General features: G+C 40.6%; 1 protein-coding gene across 10 annotated transcripts in view; it reads left to right on the forward strand.

Moving 5' to 3' along the window:
* The window catches only part of SPATS2L (spermatogenesis associated serine rich 2 like), a 158,545-nt gene that overhangs the window by 45,530 nt on the left and 91,708 nt on the right, over positions 1-21,307 (forward strand). For 2 of the 10 annotated variants that reach the window (XM_053918924.1, XM_024563715.3), the window contains exon 1: positions 20,123-20,331. The exons of 6 other annotated variants lie outside the window; for them this stretch is intronic. The gene's annotated coding sequence lies outside the window, so the exon portion shown is untranslated. Of the gene's footprint in view, positions 1-20,122; positions 20,332-20,425; positions 20,578-21,307 lie in introns of those variants that run through there. 2 more of the 10 variants (XM_053918925.2, XM_024563716.4) reach the window with 1 other exon arrangement.

A 21,307-nucleotide genomic window follows, 5' to 3' on the forward strand; every position in this document is an offset into this window, starting at 1 on the left:
CACATGCTCACATCTCTGCCTTTTAAAATAGGGAAGCAAACACATTTTCAGATGATTAGCAAACAGTATAATTCAGAGAATCGCAAACCATCTCTGACATGAATATTCTGCTATTTTATGAGACCCTTAGACCTGGAAGGTGAAGATTAGATGAATGGATCTTATTGCACAAGCAAGAAGAGATCGAGGGTGCTGTGTGTGCACCAATAAAACCCACTTAAAAATCTGAATGTTAAGGTACTACTTTTTGACTGAGAAATATCTATATAATAGTTGCTTAAATGTTTACTAAAATTCATGAATTACATTTCTGTTTACAGGCCTAACCCCAACACTAGTAGCACATTTACATTTGTGGCTTTGACTTACTAACAGTTGTCAGTCCACTCTCAGTGAATGGGTATGGCTGGTATCTACAAAGTGGATCTGCATCTCATACCAGACGGCTAATCTAAATATCATTGGATACTTTCATGTGATAACCTTTCGGATCGAGCTCTAAAGAACACAATTCTGAAAGTGGAAATTATAAACATGTATCTAAGCACATTATACAGTTCTATTTATAGTAGTAATATTGATAGTTCTAAACAGATTGCTCACTGGCAATGAACATATAATGGGAACGTCACAGGAGATGAACTGGTGCCATTTTCCGAGATAGAAAATTCTCACATTTTACATAAAGGCAGAAGTAAAAGTGGTTCCAAGAAAAAACATGTGTTAAGAATTATGTGTTTAGCTTAGAAAGAAGGAAAAAAAATTGGGTTATCAAAAACATTGCTTTTTTTTTTTTCTCTCCCAAAGTATAGAAACAGTTTCCATCCTCTGACTCTATGTTGTCATGCTCTGAATAAAAAATGCTGACAGAAATGGAATTATGCAAATGAATGATGAACTTGTTATTAATTAGACTTAATAGGAAATTAAAATCTAAAAACAAGTTGGTAAATACTTAATAATGCATTAAGGATCATAGAATTACTGTTCACTAGAATTTTGTTTATGATTACAACTGTGTAAAGTTCTACCTGCTTATTTTCTCAAAACCTCTAACATCATCTTCCAACCTTCTCCACAGATGTTGAATATTGTTCCATTCACTTTCATCGCCAGGTTTTTGGACCTATGTTTACCCTTCTGATCTGCCCCAGGGGGATGGGCTAGCACTATTTCTGATAGTCACGTCATTGGTGAATCTATAGAATTACGCTTCCAGCTCTGCTGCAGCCCTTACCGTTGCTGGCTAAGGGAGGCCCCTTAGAAATGAAGCTGAACCCACAATTCATGGGAAAAGCACGTATGTCACTGATGTGCCTTTTTAAAAAATTAAATGCCTCTCTTCTTAGCTTAAACAGGATGTGAAAAGCCAATCCAGACCAAATTACTTTTTCCATACTGTAATACGCCCTGGCTAAATTTTAAAGCACAGGATGTATTTTACATGGTCAGAATAGGGAAACTTTATTCCCATTTTGCACGGGACTTGGTTTAGGTCCATTTACATTCAAGTAGAGCATGATAATGCTAACCATGAACTAGCACTGGATTTTCAAGTTTTTGTCATTAGTTGTAGAGCATCAGTATGTGTACGAGAGCAGTGCTTGTCCCCAGTGCGTTGCAGGTATCATCTTTGAGAGATGACAAGGATAATCAGTTTGACTTCATAGCCCAAGGCACCCAAGCACAGAATCTGGGAAAGACTTGCTTAACCACTGAGACTGGGAAACTGCCCTCATGTCAAGCAGCTAATGCTCTGTCACTTGCCAAGCATTTCTGCTACAGGTTCGTGTTCGGATATTTTCGTGAACCAACTAGATGACCAAACTGTGTGGTCTGCATTAAATACTATCTGCCTAAAAGTAAAGAAGTGAAGTTAGCCAGGAGGCCAGATGGCAGCTGTATTTTCTGCAGAACTCAGTTTGGAAAGTGAGCTTTATGTAATTTCTGGTCATTTCTTACCATCTTAGGTGACTTTTTTCAGAAAGTCACTGAGCACACAGCCATCAGAAAAGGAATTGCACCGGCGCAGGGACATCACATAACCTGTCCACGGAATTACAGTTACATGATGGAAATGCTTGGACTTCTTTTTCTTCCAGCATTGTTACGACCTACTCCTCTAGCCTTTTTTATGTTCAGCTGGCTCAATTACCCCAGAGCTGAGCGGCATAGCTTATAATACCGTGGAGTGCACAGATGGGAGAACGTGGCTGAAAAGGTCATGCACGTATTACTAGTCTTCACCTTGTGGTGGCCTCGATTGTTCACTTATGTGCAGAAAACCAGAAATTGTCCACTGCGTACACACAAACACGAGGTTTCCTTCTTTTCCCAAGGCAGAATGCCATTTCTAAATTGCATCTTCCAGCAAAGTTAGTAAGTAATACCTTGGACTCATGAAGAGTTATTTGGCCCATGTTCATGTTTAAGAATTTTACTTTGAGGGTGTAGAGTGAGTCCCAAGCTTTTAAATAAGAGCAAAGAAACACCCACTCTCACTGGGGTTGCTCACGGTGGCAAATCAGGAGAGAGGAAGATTTCGAGAAATCAGTTAAGGTTGTTCATTTTCCAAAGGGTGGGATCACCTCTAGGCATATTTAGTTTCTTCTCCTTCTTCTTTTATATTTTATTGGTTTAAGGCTTAATCATATTCCTTGTAACTGACTTTTACTTTCATACTTTCTTCTCTATTATGACCTTAATCACTCCAGTCAGAGATTCCCATGGTCTCCTTCCAGACTCCACAGAGCTGCTCTAACCAAATTCAAATACCATTCCATTCAGTGTGCATCCTCACCCCAGTCTAGTCTTCCTAAAACATTGATGTTGTGATGGTGTTTACGTCTTAAAAACGTTCAATGATTCCATATTTTGCTCTACAACAAATCAGGTCCAGGTATCTCGGACTAGATTTTTACAGCCCATGGTAACCTGCCCCCTTCCCTCTTCTCTCCCCTCCAATGACCAACTTTACTTCCCGCTGCTGTGCAGTATGTTGGTGCCCAAGTCAGTGTCTGATGAAAGTCAGCCTCTCTCCCGTTTTTGTGATCTCTGTTCTTGGAATAAGGTATTCCGAGATAAGGCTCACTTGGAATCCCTGTCCCTTTTTCCTTCTAACTCAGTAAACACCCATTCATCCACAGCTGGCTCACTTCTCATCTTCTCCTTCCAGTTCAATTCAACACGTACTTATTGAGTACCTGCCATTAAATTCAAAGTCACCTTACAATGTGTGGTGAAGAGTGCAAAATTGTGTGAAATAGGGTCCCTGCTGTATAGTGCCTGAGCCTGCCTGGGTTGTTCCAGACCTCCAGATCCTTCTCTTCCGAATATCTATGGTACTGAAAGTCTAGACCAGTGGATTCCAGAGTGGAGTGCTCAAACTAATCCACTGGGGTGCAGGAGGAGTATATTGGAACTTGTGTGTACATTTTTGTAACCTTTTCAAATTTATTTGGGTATTTTTATAAAGTGTATATGAGTACAAAGGTACATGTCCAACACTTACTAATAAATACTATACATATAGTGAGGGTCCATGTGTAAGAATTTTTACTAATGGAGTGAATGATTGAAAAATACATCGAGCCTCAAATTCAGAACAATTTCACTGGGGCTTTAGGTCAGCAAACTGACCCAGACAAGTCTGTTCGTTCTCTCATTCAAAAATTGTTTACTAATCCCTTACAGTGTGCCAGGCACTGTCGAGAGATAGAGAAGTCAGGCAAGAGGAGATCAAAATGTCAGATTCGTTTCTGATAAAAGCTCACTGGAAAATGTGGCTTTAGATCAGAGAGGGCCAGGATGGTTTGCTAGACCCTCACCCCTTTTTCTGCCTCCCTCCTCCCAACCAGGGCTCGGCCTGCACCCAAAGCTTGACCAAGAGCAGGAAAGAAGGCAGAAGGATCCTAACGGGAGAGCAGTAAGGGATTGAGTGGGGTGTACTCAGGTTGTTCTTCCAAATGTGCCTGTGAGATAAGCCACTTTTTTCTTGGGGGAAGGAAAGCAGACAGAAGACAGAGAGAGGCTAGCAGTGTAAGATTGTCTGTTGTTTCAAATCTATCTCCTAAAAAAGAGCACTTTCCTCTTTTACCAAAAGAACAAGCAGAAAACAAAAACCTGTTGACCGGATTTTGAATAGTGTACACATAAGCCTAAGTTGCATCTGTACTGAGGCCTGGGGTTTGATACCATTATATGGCTTTGCCCCAGAGTTCGTAATCTGATTTCCCAAAACCGTGATGGAACAGAACAGGGGTGGGTGGGATGTGTGTCTCAACCTCCTCGGGATACCTTGTGGAACTCCTTTCCTAGCTCCACCCCCTTAAGCCCGCCTCATCCTCTCCCCACACACAGAGTTCCTACCATTAAATTTTGCAGTCTCTGACACATTATGGGATGGAGGACACAGGTCAAGGCATGTGGTCGTAAGAAACAGAAGCTTGTTGCTTGTCACTGCTTGTAAGCAGAAAACAGTGTACATCATTCCGGACAGAGTCCCTGGCTGAGGGAACCTCCTGAGGCAGAGCTCTGACATGATATTCTGGAAGATTAAAATCTACCAGTTTTTAAATATCTACAGGGGAAGAGATTTCACACCCTTCCTCAATAACTAATTAAAATGATTAAGCATAGACTCAAAGAATACTTTTCTCCAACTGTCAAGACTTCTTGCTTCAGGTTAAAATGGACAGTTCACAGTGGAAGGGACAGTTCACCACCATCTTTTGTCTGGCACGGTGACATTAAACTGACCACTAGATTAATGGCTGCATGAGCTGACGCTCTGCCATCGTACGCCGACCTTAGTTTACCCCGACTCCTCTTTGTGGCGCCTGCCTGCATCCGCTCCGGTTTCTACAACACACTTTAATTGTGGAAACTCAACAAAAGCGTTCCATGGTGGTTTCTGTGTGCTTCCATGTATTTGTTCTAAGTATTCAGCTTTAAAAAGCTATAATGCTAATTGGTTTCTTTGGGGCATTAGGGCATTTATACAGAAGTCTATAGGATATAGAAATCTTCTTAATCCAAATATATGAATGCTGGAAATTTCAGGAAGTTTAGTGCAGGAAATTTTTTGGCTAATCATTAGTTGGGATACTGATTTGGCTGCTGCAGTAAAAGCAAAGCAACAGTGGCTTAAAAATATAAAAGTCGATTTCTCCCTGATGAACAGTTTATCCAGGCTGGTAGAGAAGCTCCACAGTGGTGGGACCAGTCTCTACGGTTTCCCGTGCAAGAGCTGGTCGCACTATCTGGCAAGAAGGAGGACTAGAGTAAGTGGAAAACACACCCCTTCTTTTTAAAGGTACAACCAAGAAGTTGTGTGTATCGCTTCCATTTGTGTCCTGTTGGTCAGAACTTAGTGACATGAACACACTGAGCTGCAAGGGAGGACCAGAAACCATGGCCTTTAGCACCGAGGTAGGATGTCAAAGTTCACTTACTAAAGGAAGAAACAGAGAATGGATTTAAGGCCAACAGTTAACTCTGTCTCCGGTCTGGTACAGCCAGCCCGAGAAGCATGTTTTGACCATGAGTTCAGCCAGGGAACTTGTAAGCAGTGTAGAAAAGATACAAAGAAGGAGAAAATCTTGCTCTGCAACAGAAGCCCAGACTACTGGATGAACTTGGTGGCAACCTTGTGGATCTTAGGCCTGGGGTTCAATAATAAGGTGCACCTGTCCAGCTACCAGAAAAGACACTGAAGCTTAACCCCAAGAATGTCTTTTGCTACTATAAACTGAGTGAAAATAGGTTTTCTAGGTGAAGTTTCCAGACCAAATAGGTTCAGTACAAAACCGAGCTCAAAACTTGGCTCGGTGACTGTAATTTCAGCCTATAGAAGTCACGCCACCTCATCGCTCTCTGATCTGTATCATCCCCATTAGTCTAAGGTTGGCTACGCTTCTCTGGGAGAGGCAGTAACATGGATTTCAGGCTTGTAGTGATAAAAATAAACTTTTTAAATGCTAGTAAGTAAAAATTTTAAGTTTAAAAACAATTGTACTACTGCTGCCTTGCAAGATCTGCATTGCTTTAAAAATGTTCTAGGAAAATAACCATGAAAAAAGCCCACTTGCTGATTACAGTGCTGTGTATGTTCCGTCCCGGGACTCGGGTGTTTCGTTTGTCTACGTGATTAGCAAGGCGTTTTTCCCTGTTAGTGTCCACATCCATCTTCCTCAGCTGTACCCTGGTTTTCATCTCCACCTGACAAAAACGGCCTGGATTTTGACAGTCACACTGATTTTCATCTATTTAAACTGCTAGAAGCAAAATCTGATTTTGTGCCTGGCTTTTGTTATTGAAAAAAGTAATAATAAAAAAAACCCAAGGCCGAATTAAATCAGGGACATCCATTATTTTAATCAGGAAACCTAAATACTGGATTAAGTATTCAGAGGATGCAAAAAAATTGTATTTAAAAAATAGTTTATTTCTCTGTCCATCACTTACTTCATATACAAATTTAACATTTCTATTGTCTATTGTGGAAATAATAATATAATGATGATGAAAGCTCTCATCAGTTGAGTGTTCAGTATGAGTCTTTGTTGCGGCAGTTTCTGCGGTCAGAGCTGAAGCACCGGACCAGTCCCACCCACACTGCACACTGCTACACAGCACAGGAAGGGAAATTGAGAAAGATAAACAATAGGTTCTGCTTCAGGATGATTATTCCCATTCGAATAGAATGTGCATGCTCCACAGGGGTATATCGCTCCCAAACTGAAAACTGGTTCTTGGAGAGCGAAAGAAGTCAGGTACTGCGGTGGAAGTCGGAGTGAGAGTGCGCTGGGACTGGAAGAAGGTCAGAGAGAGGCTGCACTGCTGGCTTTGAAGATGAGGGAGGGAGGAGTGTGGACCAACTCCAGGATCTGAAAAAGGCAAGGAAACAGGTCCTCCTCTGGAGCTTTCAGAAAGGACCACGGCCCTGCCACCACCTTGACTTTGGCCCAGTGACATCCATGTTGGATGCCTGACCTATGGAGCTGTAAGATAATAGATTCGTGTTCTGTGAAGCCACTCACTTTGTGCTGATTTGTTACAGCAGCCATAGAAAACCAATGCACTCAGGTTCCTCTCTTTCTTGTAAGCGTTAAATAATCTGTGAGGAGGTCTTGGCGTAGGGAACCCAGTGACATGGCCTGGTTTGCCAGTGCTCACACAGGCATGGTTTGTACTCTTGGAGTGTACCTTGCCCATTTTTAAGTTGCTGAGAGACTTCTTTCTTCAATTATGTCAGTGACAACGGTCAAGTTTTATGCTGGCCCTGTTGCTTTAAGGGGACCATGTAGATTTCTTCTCAGGTTCATCATATACTGATTTTGTATTGCAATTGTGGGAGGTCCCTTTCATGTACCACCAACTCTGAGTTCCTTCCCCAAAGCTATCCTCCCCTTTTTTTTGCCCTTATTCCCCCTCTTCTGCTATGTCTGAAGAAATGCCTGAAGGCCTGGTGGGGTCTGCAGAGAGGTGGGGATCCAGCAGGAACAGAGAGGAGAGAAGGGCCAGCTGCCAGCACCCCAGTAAGGGAGTGATAGGCATTCCACATTAGAGCCTGAGCCACCTGGGACGAATGAACTTGGTGTATTGTTTTCTTTATTAACTTAAGAGAAGTGTGTGTGTGTGTGTGTGTGTGTGTGTGTGTGTGTGTGTGTGTGTGTGTTCTTGTTTTCTTAAGTGGCTGAGAAAATTTTCCCCAAAATGAGAATCTTCAGTGTCACATTTGCTGACTTGCTCTATGAAGTTAATACGGTAGAGCCTGGTGGAAATGCAGTGAAAACCACAGACTTTTCTCTTCTTTGTTGAGTCAGTTATTTTCACAGAGAACAGCTTTTGTGTGATCACAGGAAAAGAAACCAACAGAATTGTATTCCTACTACCCAAGTGCTAAAACTGTGTGTTTATATATGTTATCTTGTAATCCTCACAGCATCACTGTGATATAGATATTATTACTCTCATTTCCTGCTGAGGAAGCAGAGAGTATCCTCACAATATCACTATGAAGTAGATTAAGAGATATTATTACCCCCATTTACAGGGAAGGACCCCGGGGCAGGAGGAGAGTGGCGGCTGTACTGGGTTGGTTCAGCTTTGGCTGTGACCGCTGCCTGGGGCTGCTGTCAGCTGGTTGCCTGGGCAGGACTTTTTGGTTGAGGCCATGTTCCAAAGCCTGATTTTCAGTCCTTGAGGCCCTTACACTGGACTTTTGCTGTGTGCTCAGAGACGCTCAGACTCTACAGTGATATATTCAGCTAACAAAGTTTTTATATGGATGGTGAATAAATCAGAAAGCTATGTCTTGATTACTAGGGCATTTCTTTCCTCCTACGGACCAGGGCCTCCCCTTCCCAATATCAAGCGCTCACAGACTCCTTTGCCCCCCACCCCAGTCTGATCCCCACCGGCGTTCTTTGTGAAATACACACCTGGCCATTTCACTCCCTTGTTTGTGACCCTTCAGGGACTCCATGCTACCCCAGGATAAAGTTGGGGCTCTACTACCTGAGACACAGGCCTCTCTCTAGATTCATCTCTTGTCTCTTCATTCAGTTCTAGAGATAGTTGGGCCTGAATCTCTTTTGCATCTGGGCTTTGGCGTGTTCTGCTAATACCACATTCTTCTTCTTTCTACCTTCTTCATCCTATCCCATTCCTCTGGCTAATTCAGGGCCCAGTTTAGATGTAACATCCATCTGGAAGCTTCCCTTGACCTTCCTAGTCTGGGCTATTTGTCCCCCACCCTCACCCCAAGTCAAAGTGCTTCCTCTCTAATAGCTCGTGTTGACCTGTTTACTTGCCTGGTAACTCTCACCAGAATCAAAATTCTCTCACAGCAGCATTCAGATTTCGTTCAATATTCTACTCAGTGTTTGGCACAAATCTGTGTATATAGGATATGCTCAAAAAACTTTTTTTCTTGAATAAATAGAGAATGAAAGATCTATGTTCAAGCCCTAGCCCTTCCACTTTCTAGGTGTGTGACTTTTGACAAGTTCCTTATATGCTTAGAACCTCAGTTTCCACATTTATAAAAAGAGAAATTTCATTGAGATGATGCATTCATGTTTCCAGCATGAACATACTGGGATCCTAACGCAACACACTAGTCATTCAGAAACCATAAATCAAGACCCTATCTTGTAAATTATGAGCTGGGAGCACTGCCGTGGACTTTATTTCTCGAACATGGATTGGTTATTTCATGCATTCACTTTTGTACATTAGTGGTCACCAGATGCACACCTGTTTTTGCGTTGATGTTTGTGTCCTTGACTCAACGGTTTACATTTTGCAGGACACTATTTACAGGGTGGCACTCCAAAAGGAGCCTTTTAAAGCCCGAGAAAATAGTCACTTCTGTTTATGTCCACTATTTTGTTCTTATGTTTCTTTTTTACCTTAAGGGAGTTAATGAAATCTTTTGTTATACTAAGAATTAAGTGAAGGTAATTAAATAAACTATTAGATCAGAACAGCAGTAGGAAACAGAAAAAAATTGCAAAGTCTGCCGATTGCCCATGGACGGTGTGAACGTCAAATGCAAACCACTGCCGTAGCTCCCACGGTGTGTCTCTAGGTTAACTGTGGGGGCGGGGGCGGGGAGGAAGGAATCTGCGTCAAACTGCAAGATTGTATTTGAGCTTTTCTGCATTTTGGAGGTTGTGTCCGTCTGCCTTTCGAAGGTTTATTATCATAAGAATCATAAGCTTTACCATGTCTCAGGGATTTCTTGCTAGTAAATCAAATATGTTTAGATACTTCATTAACATATGTAATAATCTGAAGTAGTAATTTACTAAAAGTTTCTATAGATGTTATTGATTTTTCCTAAAATTTGCTCTCCATTTCCTGGTAATTGTGACTAATTCAAAATTTAAAGATAGACTTGAAGTTTTTCAAAAATTACTTTTGAACTTTACTGCAAAGTCTTGATCAATATTATTGAAATGATGTGCCTGATGGGCTAAAACATCACTATTCTAAGTAAACGCACTACGAATGATTTTTATTCTCGCTTCTTAATTGAAAGTTTGCTTGCCAATGCCAAATTTATTTCATTTTTGGACAAAACTGTATTTGGCCTAGTTTACAGGCTAATTAGCATTAGGGTTTTTTTTTTCCTCCTCATCACTTTCATGTGTTATTGCTTATTTAGCAATCCATGATGGTCTCTGACCTACTGACTCAGCAAAGCCCTCCTCCAGGTCAGGTGGCCATGACCTTGTGTGGATGGAGCATGGTCTGTTAGCAGCACATCGGGAAAACAGCAAAGACAAATGGATTTGTTGTTTCTCTACTAACAAGTTACTCTGAGCTCAAATTACAGCCAGTAAAAGTGATTTGATGAGTCCAATTCTTGGTATAGAAACCTTGAAAAAAATCTATACTTTTCAAGAAAATAAGAGTATGTCTTTATTTTATAAGGAAAATAAATTGTGTTTTATTTGGGGACAGCTTTGGCATTTGATTATAGATTACTTAAATTATTTTGCGAAGAGTAGACTAAAGAAATTAAGAAAGGAATGCTTATATTTACATGTCTTAGTGTTAAAAGTGAGTTCCGGTTTTTATTCTACATATGGGTTATATGGATATATAAATTAAAGTTCAGATCCTGTTCAGCTGATCAACTGTTCATGCTGATAATCAACTGAATAATATTATAAACTTGGCTGTGTTCTCTAAAAATGTTAATTATTTCTATCATTAAAATCAATGATTCTTAATGGTGGGTGGTAAAGGATGTAGTGTATAAACAATGCAGTACTTTATCTCATAGCTCTGATTTTTAAAATTACTATATTTAATTTGATATTTAAAAAAACATAGAAAAATAAGAAAGTTTGTATTGCCCAAAGATTGAGAAACCCTATTTTAACTAATCTGCAGTTTTAAAAAAGGTAGAATTTTTGACAGAGAAGAAACAGAAAGACAATGAGTTGTTCCCCTGGGACAGGAATCTAGTCATTCCAGGAGAGGTAGAAGCGTGGGTATCCAAATCCCAAGAGAAGACACACACTTGGTGGGGTTAGAAGGAGGAAGAAAAAGATACAGTGCCCAGAAGAACTCCTTGCACGTAGTAGGCACTCAATAAGTAGTTTGGAGTGAATAACTGAACTTCAACCACCCAACATTTCCAGCACTGATGTACTTTACTTCTGCTACAGCATACCACAGTGACACGAAGGTAATTAGTAGGAATGATGAGAGACTTACACTATTTGGGCATCTGCTAGAAGTTTTTTATTCATGTTTAAATGAGAAGAGGGTCTCAGATACCAGTTTACCACACTGACATTTTCATCTCTTAAGAAGGTAAAGAAAATGAAGGGAACTGTTATTTTGGGTCTAATTTTAACCAGAAAGAGATTGGCTAGTGAAACAGAAGTGGAAGGAACATTTATCCATTTAGTCAATAAATATTTTTGAATGTCTACTATGTGCCAAGCACGAGGAAGATTGTGAGGCCATGTCTTCTTAGCTTTTGGGATAATCAAGGAGCAGATGATGGATATAGCCAGATACATATTATAGCCTTTATTCAGAGAAGTAGATGTGATTGTATAGTATGAAACTCTAACAGAAGATGTCTAAAGAAATGAAAAACCCAACCCGTTAGCTCAGATTAGCGTCCTTTCTATGGGCCCTCCTCAAACTTCCCTTCCAAATCTAATATCCTATTGGATCATAATTGCCTTTGTACTGATCTCTATTTATAGCGAAACTTTCGGCTTCTAGAAGTCAGGGCTGCATCGATCATGTTTATCTTTTTATCTTAGCAAATAGGACCGTACTCAGCACATAGCTGATATATGCAATAAATCACACACACACCTACCAGGTCCAGCAGCCCACAATATTGTGAATGATTAGAGTTAGAGGTTTGAAAGTTCTAAAAAATGAGGAAGGCTACAAAGGGCATGTTCAGATTAGCTGAAAATATAAAAGATCATTTAGAGAAGAATGCAAGGAGCAGTACATAACCAAGGACAAATACTAAAGAAAGAGATATTTCCATTACATTAATGTCAGAAAGCCTAGAGTCCAGAGTGAGCTGAAGTATGTAAAAAATGCTAAAAACAACAAAAAGAGACCTAAAAGCTGGCAAAGACAGTCCTACAGAAAATGAAATTCTACAGCAGTGAAGATGCCAGACATAGAAAACTGGAAAGCTTGTGATGTCAAGTGTATTGGTCCCATTTTTTGATAATGACATAATTATAATTTTTGTCAAGACTGAAATACTGTTTTTATCATGTTTTTTTTTTACTGTAGAATTTTGCTTTACTTTTGTAGAAAATAAAAAACAAGAAAGGGATAGGACCCCTGATGATAAAAACAAAGGGCTATTCATCTCTTCATATTCTTCCCTTGTAATCAAGCATCATGATTTCCCATGTGGGAAGCATAGAAGACAATGTGACTGTGAGGGAACCGAGGCCCATGGAGGCAGAGCACTAGATCCTTAGCCCTCCGTTTTGGGTCGGGGTCTCCTGGCCCAGGTTGTATCTGTGGGCCTGAGAACCTCACACCTGAAACTGTCCCACTTTAGCCAGCCCTCTGGGGATTTCAGCAAATGGAGAAATCTTCTCAAACCTGGAGACCGACAAAAAAATAAAAATAAAAGTAAATAAAATCCCAGTAACATTCTAGAATTTATTCTGAAACTTTGAGGACACTTAGGGGGGGAAAGTGATAATCACGAGGCACCAACAAGAAGTCAAGCAGGACTAAGTGATTTTCCTGTTCAGTAGAGTAACTGGAATACAAGATGAAGAAAATGTGGTAGAGACGATGTGTATGAATTTCATCATGGCAGTTTTCACGATATCTCAAGATTTCATTGCAGATTTAGTGGAGAAGTAGGAGCTGAATAATGAGAGTTAAGCAGATTCACACCAGGTTTGCATAACCAAAACCAAACAGAGGACTGAAGAATGGGTCCGTGGGATCATGGGGGCGGTCTGTAGGCATCTACTTATGTTTTATCTTTATCAATGACTCAAATGATTGTGAATTTGATGAAAGTAGTAGAAATAACAGATCTACGTTGAATTCTTATGTGTCTAACACTGTTCTATTACTCCATACATATTTAATTCGTATGGCAATTCTATGCAGTTGACACTTTTCTCTCCACTTTATAAATGAGTAAGCTACAGCACAGAGAGTTTAAGTAATTTCTTCAAGGTCACATAGTTCTTAAGTGGCAGAGCTGATTTTCAAGCCCAGATTGTTCACTTAATGGCATAAATTATACCAATTTGTGAATGACCAAAGTGAAATGTACAGCTAAAATAAAAAGTCATAGATTTGATATTAAGAGAATTCTAATAGCCTGGAAAATTGGCCAAATTAATTTGAACCAGATGTAAACTCATGTACTTAAGTTCCAAAAAATCAACTGTAAAAGTGAAGATTGGGGAAGTAGGACTTACTAATAGATCAAATGAGGAAGTCTTGAGGGTTTTATTTAATACGGGCTCATTATGACCAATGTATAACAAAATACATTCTTAGACTGCATTAAAAACAGAATGAAGCCATAGAATGCACATATGCATATATACACATATACATATATGTAGACATATATAGGATGAGAAGACTCAATACTGTCACATGAGGAATGAGTGAACTCTCAAAATAAAGGTCTGACAATACAAAATATCTTATCACAAAATAATTTGTGTATCTATGAGTCCTTTTCCACTCTAACATCTGTTTTTCAGTGAGTGATTCTGTGCTAGAATAGAGAAAGCATACTTAAATCTGTTTTGCACGAGTGGTTAGGTTTACGGAGTGTCTGAGGCAGAACTGGGAGCATTGCATGGGAAGTTGCAGGCAGGAGGTTGACTGTTTTATTGAAAAATTTACTCTTGTGAGAAGAAGCCATATGAGGAGGCATTGAGTCTCTATCATGGTATTTGTTTGAACCGTGGCCACTTCATGATGTTGCAAAGGAGGTTCACTTACAGGAAGATGGGAGACCTCCGAGTCCTTTTGTAACTCCCAAAGAGTGGAAAATTACTGGACTCTCTGTGAAACAAGTAGTGAGAGATGCATGTTGAGTTGTGTTGAAGCTGCACCAGCCTGCAGGACTGTGCATAAGGTGAGACCTAGAGATGCTTTCCATGGGAGTTAGATTGAGTTATGAACCAAGTCAACAAAAATCTAAGTTAAAAGATATTTGTTTGTGTCTTCCTGGCAACAGTTTCCTTAGATTTTTGCCACAAATGATAAGTCACAACAAAGCCATCTAGTAGGAGGCCATCTTGGCCCTGCCTGCCTGCAGGCTCTCCCATAACAATCTCAGATTCGTCAGTACAGAAAACCCAAAGGAAATACTTCTGCGAGTATGCCAAGTACCAGCTCGACCTAACTGGGTTTCAGTTTCCATTTCAAACTTTCAGACAATACATGACTAAGACAGAATGAGAGCACTCTGGATGCTTCGTGGGAAACTTAAATATTGAGGAAAAACTATAGGCTACATTGTCTTCCCTTTTGGCATCCTGGAGTTGTGAGGGACTCAGAAGTCCCTCATCTTCATGAACTGTAAGTGAATGCCCTCTCCAGCACCCCATTAAGTGGCCATCCAGCGTCTGCTTGAACAAATTCTGTGATAGGAGACTCACTACCTCCTAAGATAGCTCCCGCTTTTTAAAGACATCAGATGTAACAGGAAGAAAGGGAAGGGAACATGAGATAGCAGGTGGAAGAATATGGAAAATGGTCTGGGAAAGTGTACACCCCAGTGACTATCCTCACTGAGAAGTGGAGAGGAAAATTTAAAACACTGACACAACACTATTCTTCTTCCCATTGATAATTTTCCTGTACCTTCTGGCTCTTAGTCAAGCCATCTTTACATTTCTGATTCTAATTCTTGTGAATGCTAAGATTTCTCGATGGGAATGAACCCACTAAATAAATTTTACACGATTCCATTTATTTGCATTGAACCAGAACAATGGCAGCAGACTAATGGAATAAGCACGAGCATGGGAGTCAGTTCAGAGGTCTGAGCCTTGCTGTTGACTGGCTCTGGGACCATCTATAGAACAGAGATAGGAATGTCTACCTTGCAAGGAGCATTGTGAGGACTCAGTGAAACAGACAGAGATAAAATCATCCAGTACAGTGCCTGAGAGGGATTTTGTTATATTTACTGTTGTATCCCCAAAACCTAGGACAGTGGAGATGCTCTGTATACTTTGTTAAATTAACACTGAATGAATGAGTGAATATGCTCAATATATGATAGCTCTAGCTAAAGTGATGGCAGTATAATCAGACACAAGAGTTTTTGTAAAGCAAGAGGCTGATTATTCAGAGGTTTGAAGAAGGAGAATACTTCGTCGTAGCTGAATTTCCCACCCCCCATCATGTAGCATACTTCAGTATTTTTAAAAAGCTAAACTAAAATTGTGACTGTTTTGTAGTCTTTGTAGTCTTTCCTCGGTTCTTACCCTGTATTTTCCATGAGATATCTAGAATGATCTCATTTTGTCTGGTCATATTATTTGAAAGCTTGAAATGAGAAATGAAACCAACTCTGGCTGATAGTCATTCAGAAATAGATTTTTTCAAAGTAGATTATTTTTTCAAAGACATTGTCCTTCACTAATACTTCCTCTTTTTTTTTTTTAAAGCATTTAGTACAACAACAAGAGTGTCTTTTCAGTCTCTGGTATGTCTATTTCAAGACTGAGTTTTGCAATTGCAGATGCCCCAGATGTAACACCGGGTAAAAATAAAACCAAATGAAATCTTTGATGTAATGTATGAGTTGCGTTCCTAGAGCTAAGTGAAACTCAGCTACAGAGTTTTATTTGTTTTGGAGCCTTTAATATTAGTCAGATTGTAGTGCGTATTTGAAAAGCTAAAAGGACAAAGAATCAAGTTGCATCAAGTTGAAATGGTTAAAAAAAATCCAGCGTTTCAAGAATAACAGAAAATAAGATCTAGTTTCAGAACCTTGTAAGCAGCAATGACAGTGGGGTAAGATGAAGAACTGGGGTGGAAAGGGGTGAGAAGAACTCTCCCATTTGCTAAAAGGAAAATGAAACAAAGGTGTTATCTCTTTGCTTCATTACAAACAGGACAAGCATATAATTGAAACAACACCGCGTAACGCTTTTTTACATACTCTCTTCTGATGTCATCTAATTGCTTACTGCCTGCTAATCTTATCTCCTGTCAATCTTAAAATTATACTGCTTTACAATGAGCTAACCCACTACATGTAGCCAAGATGCATAGTGGACTCCCAGTAATATTTGTTGACTGACTGCACAATGCAAGTAGGTTTCCCTTCTGGCCTCACACATGACTTGTTTGTTCCTGCCAGAGAGGTTTCAGTTTTGCCCTTCCTCTTACCTGAAATGCCATTCCTATTGTTGCCAGCACTGCCTCCAAGCAGTGGAAAAGAGCACCTCCTCTCAGAACCCCACCGTGATTAAACCCACCTAAACCAAAGCCATCTCACCTCTCTAGAAGCTCCTTTTGTAAACATGGTTGTAGTCATTTCATAATGATTTGTTTAAGATTCTGTCACTGGCATTCTTACTTCTCTTGGCTCTGATACACCCCATGCCCACAATCTACACCATCATGAATGGGCATATATACAATGAACTATTACTCAGCCATGAAAAAGAATGAAATCTTACCATTTGGGACAACATGGATGGACCTAGAGGGTATTATGCTAAGTGAAATAAGCCAGGCAGAGAAAGACAAATACCATATGATTTCACTTATACATGGATATCAAAAAAAAAAAAATGGACAAACAAAATGGAAACAAGCTCATAGATACAGAGCACATTTTGATGGTTGCCAGGTGGGAGAGCGGTTGGATAGCTGGGTGAAAAAAAGGGAGGGATTAAGAAGTACAAAGTGCCAGTTAAAAAAGCAAGGATGAGGATGTAAAGTACAGCCCAGGGAATATGGTCAATGATATTGTGATCACTACATACGATGTCAGGCACTAGACTTATAAGGAGGATCACTTCTTAAGTTATATAAATGTCTAATCACCATCTTGTACACCTGAAACTAACATAATATTGTATGTCAACTCTAACTGAATTTTTTAGAAAGATTATTTTAAAATAAATTGTGAAAAAAGACTAGGCATTCAGTCTTATTTCCCATAGGGACACATACACGATGCCCTTCCACATGCAGAATCCAGCCTGTGGGGAGCACACTCACTCAAAGACACATTCTGCGGCTGGATAAGGAAAGGTTTAGCGTTAGTAAAAAAAATCAGGCAACGCTGCTGGCTTGCCTCTGTCAGTCTGCCAAAAATGGGTATAAATGGAATCAAGGCTGTGAGAGATGGATCTCTTACATCAAACAAGTGATCAAAACCTAATACATTTATACCTCAGAATTGCTTTAAGGTAGATTGGATGACTAACAGGAAGTCTCCAAAGGGAAATAATATATGGTATTACATTTATTCGAGAGGCCTATGCAATATTTTGAACTATGGTACAAAAATAGTTTTGATTTATTCAATCTTTAGAAAAATGAGTCGGAAGAGATTGAACACATATCGCTAAGGCTTACAGATCATTGTGAGCACTGGGTACTGTCCGAACCTTCCCCAACGTGAGTTGAACCCTATGGCAGGTCGGTGCTCAGGTTAGAGAGGCCGAGGTGTCTGCTCCTGGGCCTGTTATCCTGGAAACTAAAGGAGTAAGCAGCCAGGCCATGTGAAGTTTGACAAAGAACCCACAGCATGCGTGTGTTACCATCAGCAAAGCAGACCCATCTCTATTGGTGGAATTACAGGGGCATGCGAAGTTGAGCTTAGCGGTTGAATGTCTTTAGTGTTAGGTTAGAAACCAATTATTTTTTGTTTTCTCATAATGCCTAAAAAAGTAAAATTTTAGTTTTTTCTGTTTTGAACAGACCATAAGCTAGTCTCATGATTGGGTTATTCCCAATACAAGGCTCTGCCATTAAGAAGAAATAAAATAAGTAGGAGATGTTGGGGAAGTTACCTGGTTAAAGATATGGGCTACATGGGGTCCAGCGCAGGAAGAGGAGCAGGGCTTGGGGGCCTGTGATCAGGCCTGGACTCCGAGAGTGACTAAAACATTGCGGGGCTGGAAGTGTGGGGTGGGAATGGATCGAAGGGCACGTAAAGAGATGCGGCTAGAACATATTTGACAGTGCTCGTTTTAATGGTGGTATTTAAAATGATATCACCCAGTCCCAGGTGTTGAAAACTGGAGAAGTGAGAGGACACTTATTCCTCTTTTGCCACAAGTCTTAGTTGAACAGTTAATGGTCAAAGGCAACCTACTAGGTACTTTGGAAAAGCGAAATGAGAAGTGGAATTTATCAGAGATAGGCTTTTTAAAAGAAAGGAATTATTTTTGTAATTCACTAAGTCTATTAATATCTTGTATGTTTGAAGCCTTTTTAAAGTATTTATTAATTTTCCCGAAACATCATATTTCAGGTGACAAATTCCTATTTTTTATTATAGTTAGAAATTGAAATAAAATTCACTAAGACAATAAATACGACCTCTAGAATTTTGAACATGTCATAAAATGGTCAAAATGAGTTTTTATTATCTGTGACTGCATTAGAATAAACTCAAGGACATTAAAATCATATTAAGTCTCTCTCTTACCCATCTTGATACAATTACCTGAAATCAGAATGTGTGAAAAGAGATTTAGTAATTTTTACGTTGTTCTCTTAGTAGCTCTAAGATTTTATTTGAAATGTGCTCTTTCTATGTTGTAATTGCTTACTGTCCTCAAAAGACAAGTACCTTAAGCTAGGAATTTGGTCGCTAGGGAGAGCACTGATGGCATGTGGTAGCCACGAGGCAGGAACCTGTGGCCTGACATGGGTCTCAGAGCCCTTCTACAGGGAAGAGGTATTATAGTTTTGCATTGACTTTTGGCTTGTGCCTCAGCTGTAAGAACATGGAAAACAAATGACCCTGTGGGCATGGAGCCCTAAGAGTTTATGTCCCTCCCAGCAGAGCCGCAGTCAGGCCTCGGCCGTGAGGAGGGAAGAGGATAGCCCTCTGAGGGCAGTTCGTGGTCAGAAGGTTGTGTCTCCAGGGCCGCCTCCTTCACCGCCTGGACGCTTGACCATAACCTCTCAAGGCTTTGTTTCTCATGAGCAAAATGAGCAGAATGGGCAAAGCAACCACATAGGCTAGGGAGGGATCTAAGGAGAATATGTATTTATATTTATTCGTAGCACTTGCTGTGTGTCAAGCGCTGTTTTCATCACTTTACAAATGTGGACTCATTTTATCCTCATTACCACCCTGAGATAGTTAACTATTATGATTCTAATGTTACTGATGAGGAAATGAATGCATGGAGGGGCTGAGTAACTTGCTCAAATCCCAAAACTGGTCAGAGGCCAAGTTTGGGATTCAAATTTGGTAAATTGTAATTACTTATTTTTCTCTATCATATAAGATAAGGATGAATCTAAATAGCAGAAAATAGGCAGTGGTTCCTCTTTGCCATCATTTAAGGGCCCAAGATACTACTGTTGTTGACAGAAGCACCTTAATTAAAACAGACGCTACAGGGACTTCCTGGCTGACTTTGCCTGTGGGTGGTTAGCAAGATGGGGACCAAGAGAGGCCTGACCCTACAGAGAAATACCACCTAAGAACATGTTGAACTGACATGTTGTTTTTTAAAACATCAAACCAGAAAACAAGTGACATGTATAGGACTAACTGGCCTGAAGGTGAAGCAGGCCCAACAGGTAAGAAAGACTTCTCCATTCTGACCCCCAATAGTTACCCCTCCCCCATGCTCCTCACACTAGCTTTTCACTAGTAGAGACTGAACATTCACCATGAGAACTTCATTCCTTTGGGGGAAAGCATGACCCCTAACTAAATGTCTGTACCCCCCGGACATGGTAGTACGTTATTCATTAAGTGCAACATTGGCCAGCAGATACTTCCAGTTAGGTCCAGGACCAGGAACACGTTTTAAAAGGGGGAGGAGCCTCAGGGTGCAGTGCTCAGAATGTTTGCTAATTGATTGATAGGCTTGTACTGGTGTCACCGGAAGATTAGAAGCCCTTAGCCAAGACCATATTCAGAAACTGACCTTTGGACTGTGACTACAGTCCCAGCCTGCACTGTCTCAGCCTCTGGAGCAGTGTAAAGGTTGCCAATTCAATCTTAAAGCTATGGCTTTCCCCAGATGAGAAGAGGGAAGAACTGGGCATTCACTAATGGGCTTGGAGACAAAAGCACTGGGCAGTTTTACAAAAAGGGAGCAAGCAGTTTCCCTGAAGGTGAGTCTCTCTGAGCCTCAGGTGCCTGAGGCCACCAGCTGGTTTCTCTGCCACACCCAGGATCCTGCCACCTACCCAGGTTTCTGGCTCTGTCTGCGTCACTTTTGAGATGACTTATTGGTCACAGTAAAAGCAAGTTAATAAATGGGGCCAGTTGGGGAATGGGGCTCATTTGCCTACTGAGAAAGCCAGTAGTCGGGCTATGCACTGGAATTCCTGATTTGGAACACCAGGAAACCTTAAAAAGTGAGTTGAGGATGATTTTGTTGGAAAACCTTAGGAGGCACAGTAATGGGTGGGGGAAGAGGCATACGGAAGGTGGGGGGTCAGGGCATGGGGCAGGGGACTGCTGCCAGGGAGTTCTCTGCTGCTGGATGCCAAGGCTCTGCCTCATTCCCTAGTATTTCTTTCATCGTGTGAATTAGTACATCATATACTGTTTGTATTCAGCCTGTGCCAGTGACATTTCAAGGAAGTAGGAAGAACCTGACTTTCTCTGCTACTTTGAGAACATCATTAAATGTTTACTAAGAGAGTTCCGGCTTAATGAACTAGGAATATTGTGAGTTTGTTGGAACAGAGGGTTTTGAAGCCAGAATATGCTCTGAAGAGATGATGGCTTCCTCTACCACGTGTTTATCCCATGACAAATGAGCCCCCAGAGTTGGCTCTGAATGCATAGCTCTTGTTTGCCAGATTTTCTTAGGATTTCTCTTTGCCAGTCTAGAGATTTATTGCAGAACCACAGTGCATGTTTTCTTTGGAGATGAGTATGCAGTGTTTTCCCTTAAAAGATACTAGAAAAAGTTTTTAAAAGCATACAGCCTCTGCCCACCTCCCCCACCCGCTACCCGTGAACCTGCATCTAACCCAGGGTGGTACCTGGTCTCCACAATGATGAGACCTACGAGCTGGGGAGATCACAGCGCCAGTGTTGCTGTGCCCAGAACCATGAGCTGTGTCAATTCCAACCCTA

Source organism: Desmodus rotundus, chromosome 2 (genome assembly GCF_022682495.2).
Source record: "Desmodus rotundus isolate HL8 chromosome 2, HLdesRot8A.1, whole genome shotgun sequence".
NCBI lineage: Eukaryota > Metazoa > Chordata > Mammalia > Chiroptera > Phyllostomidae > Desmodus > Desmodus rotundus.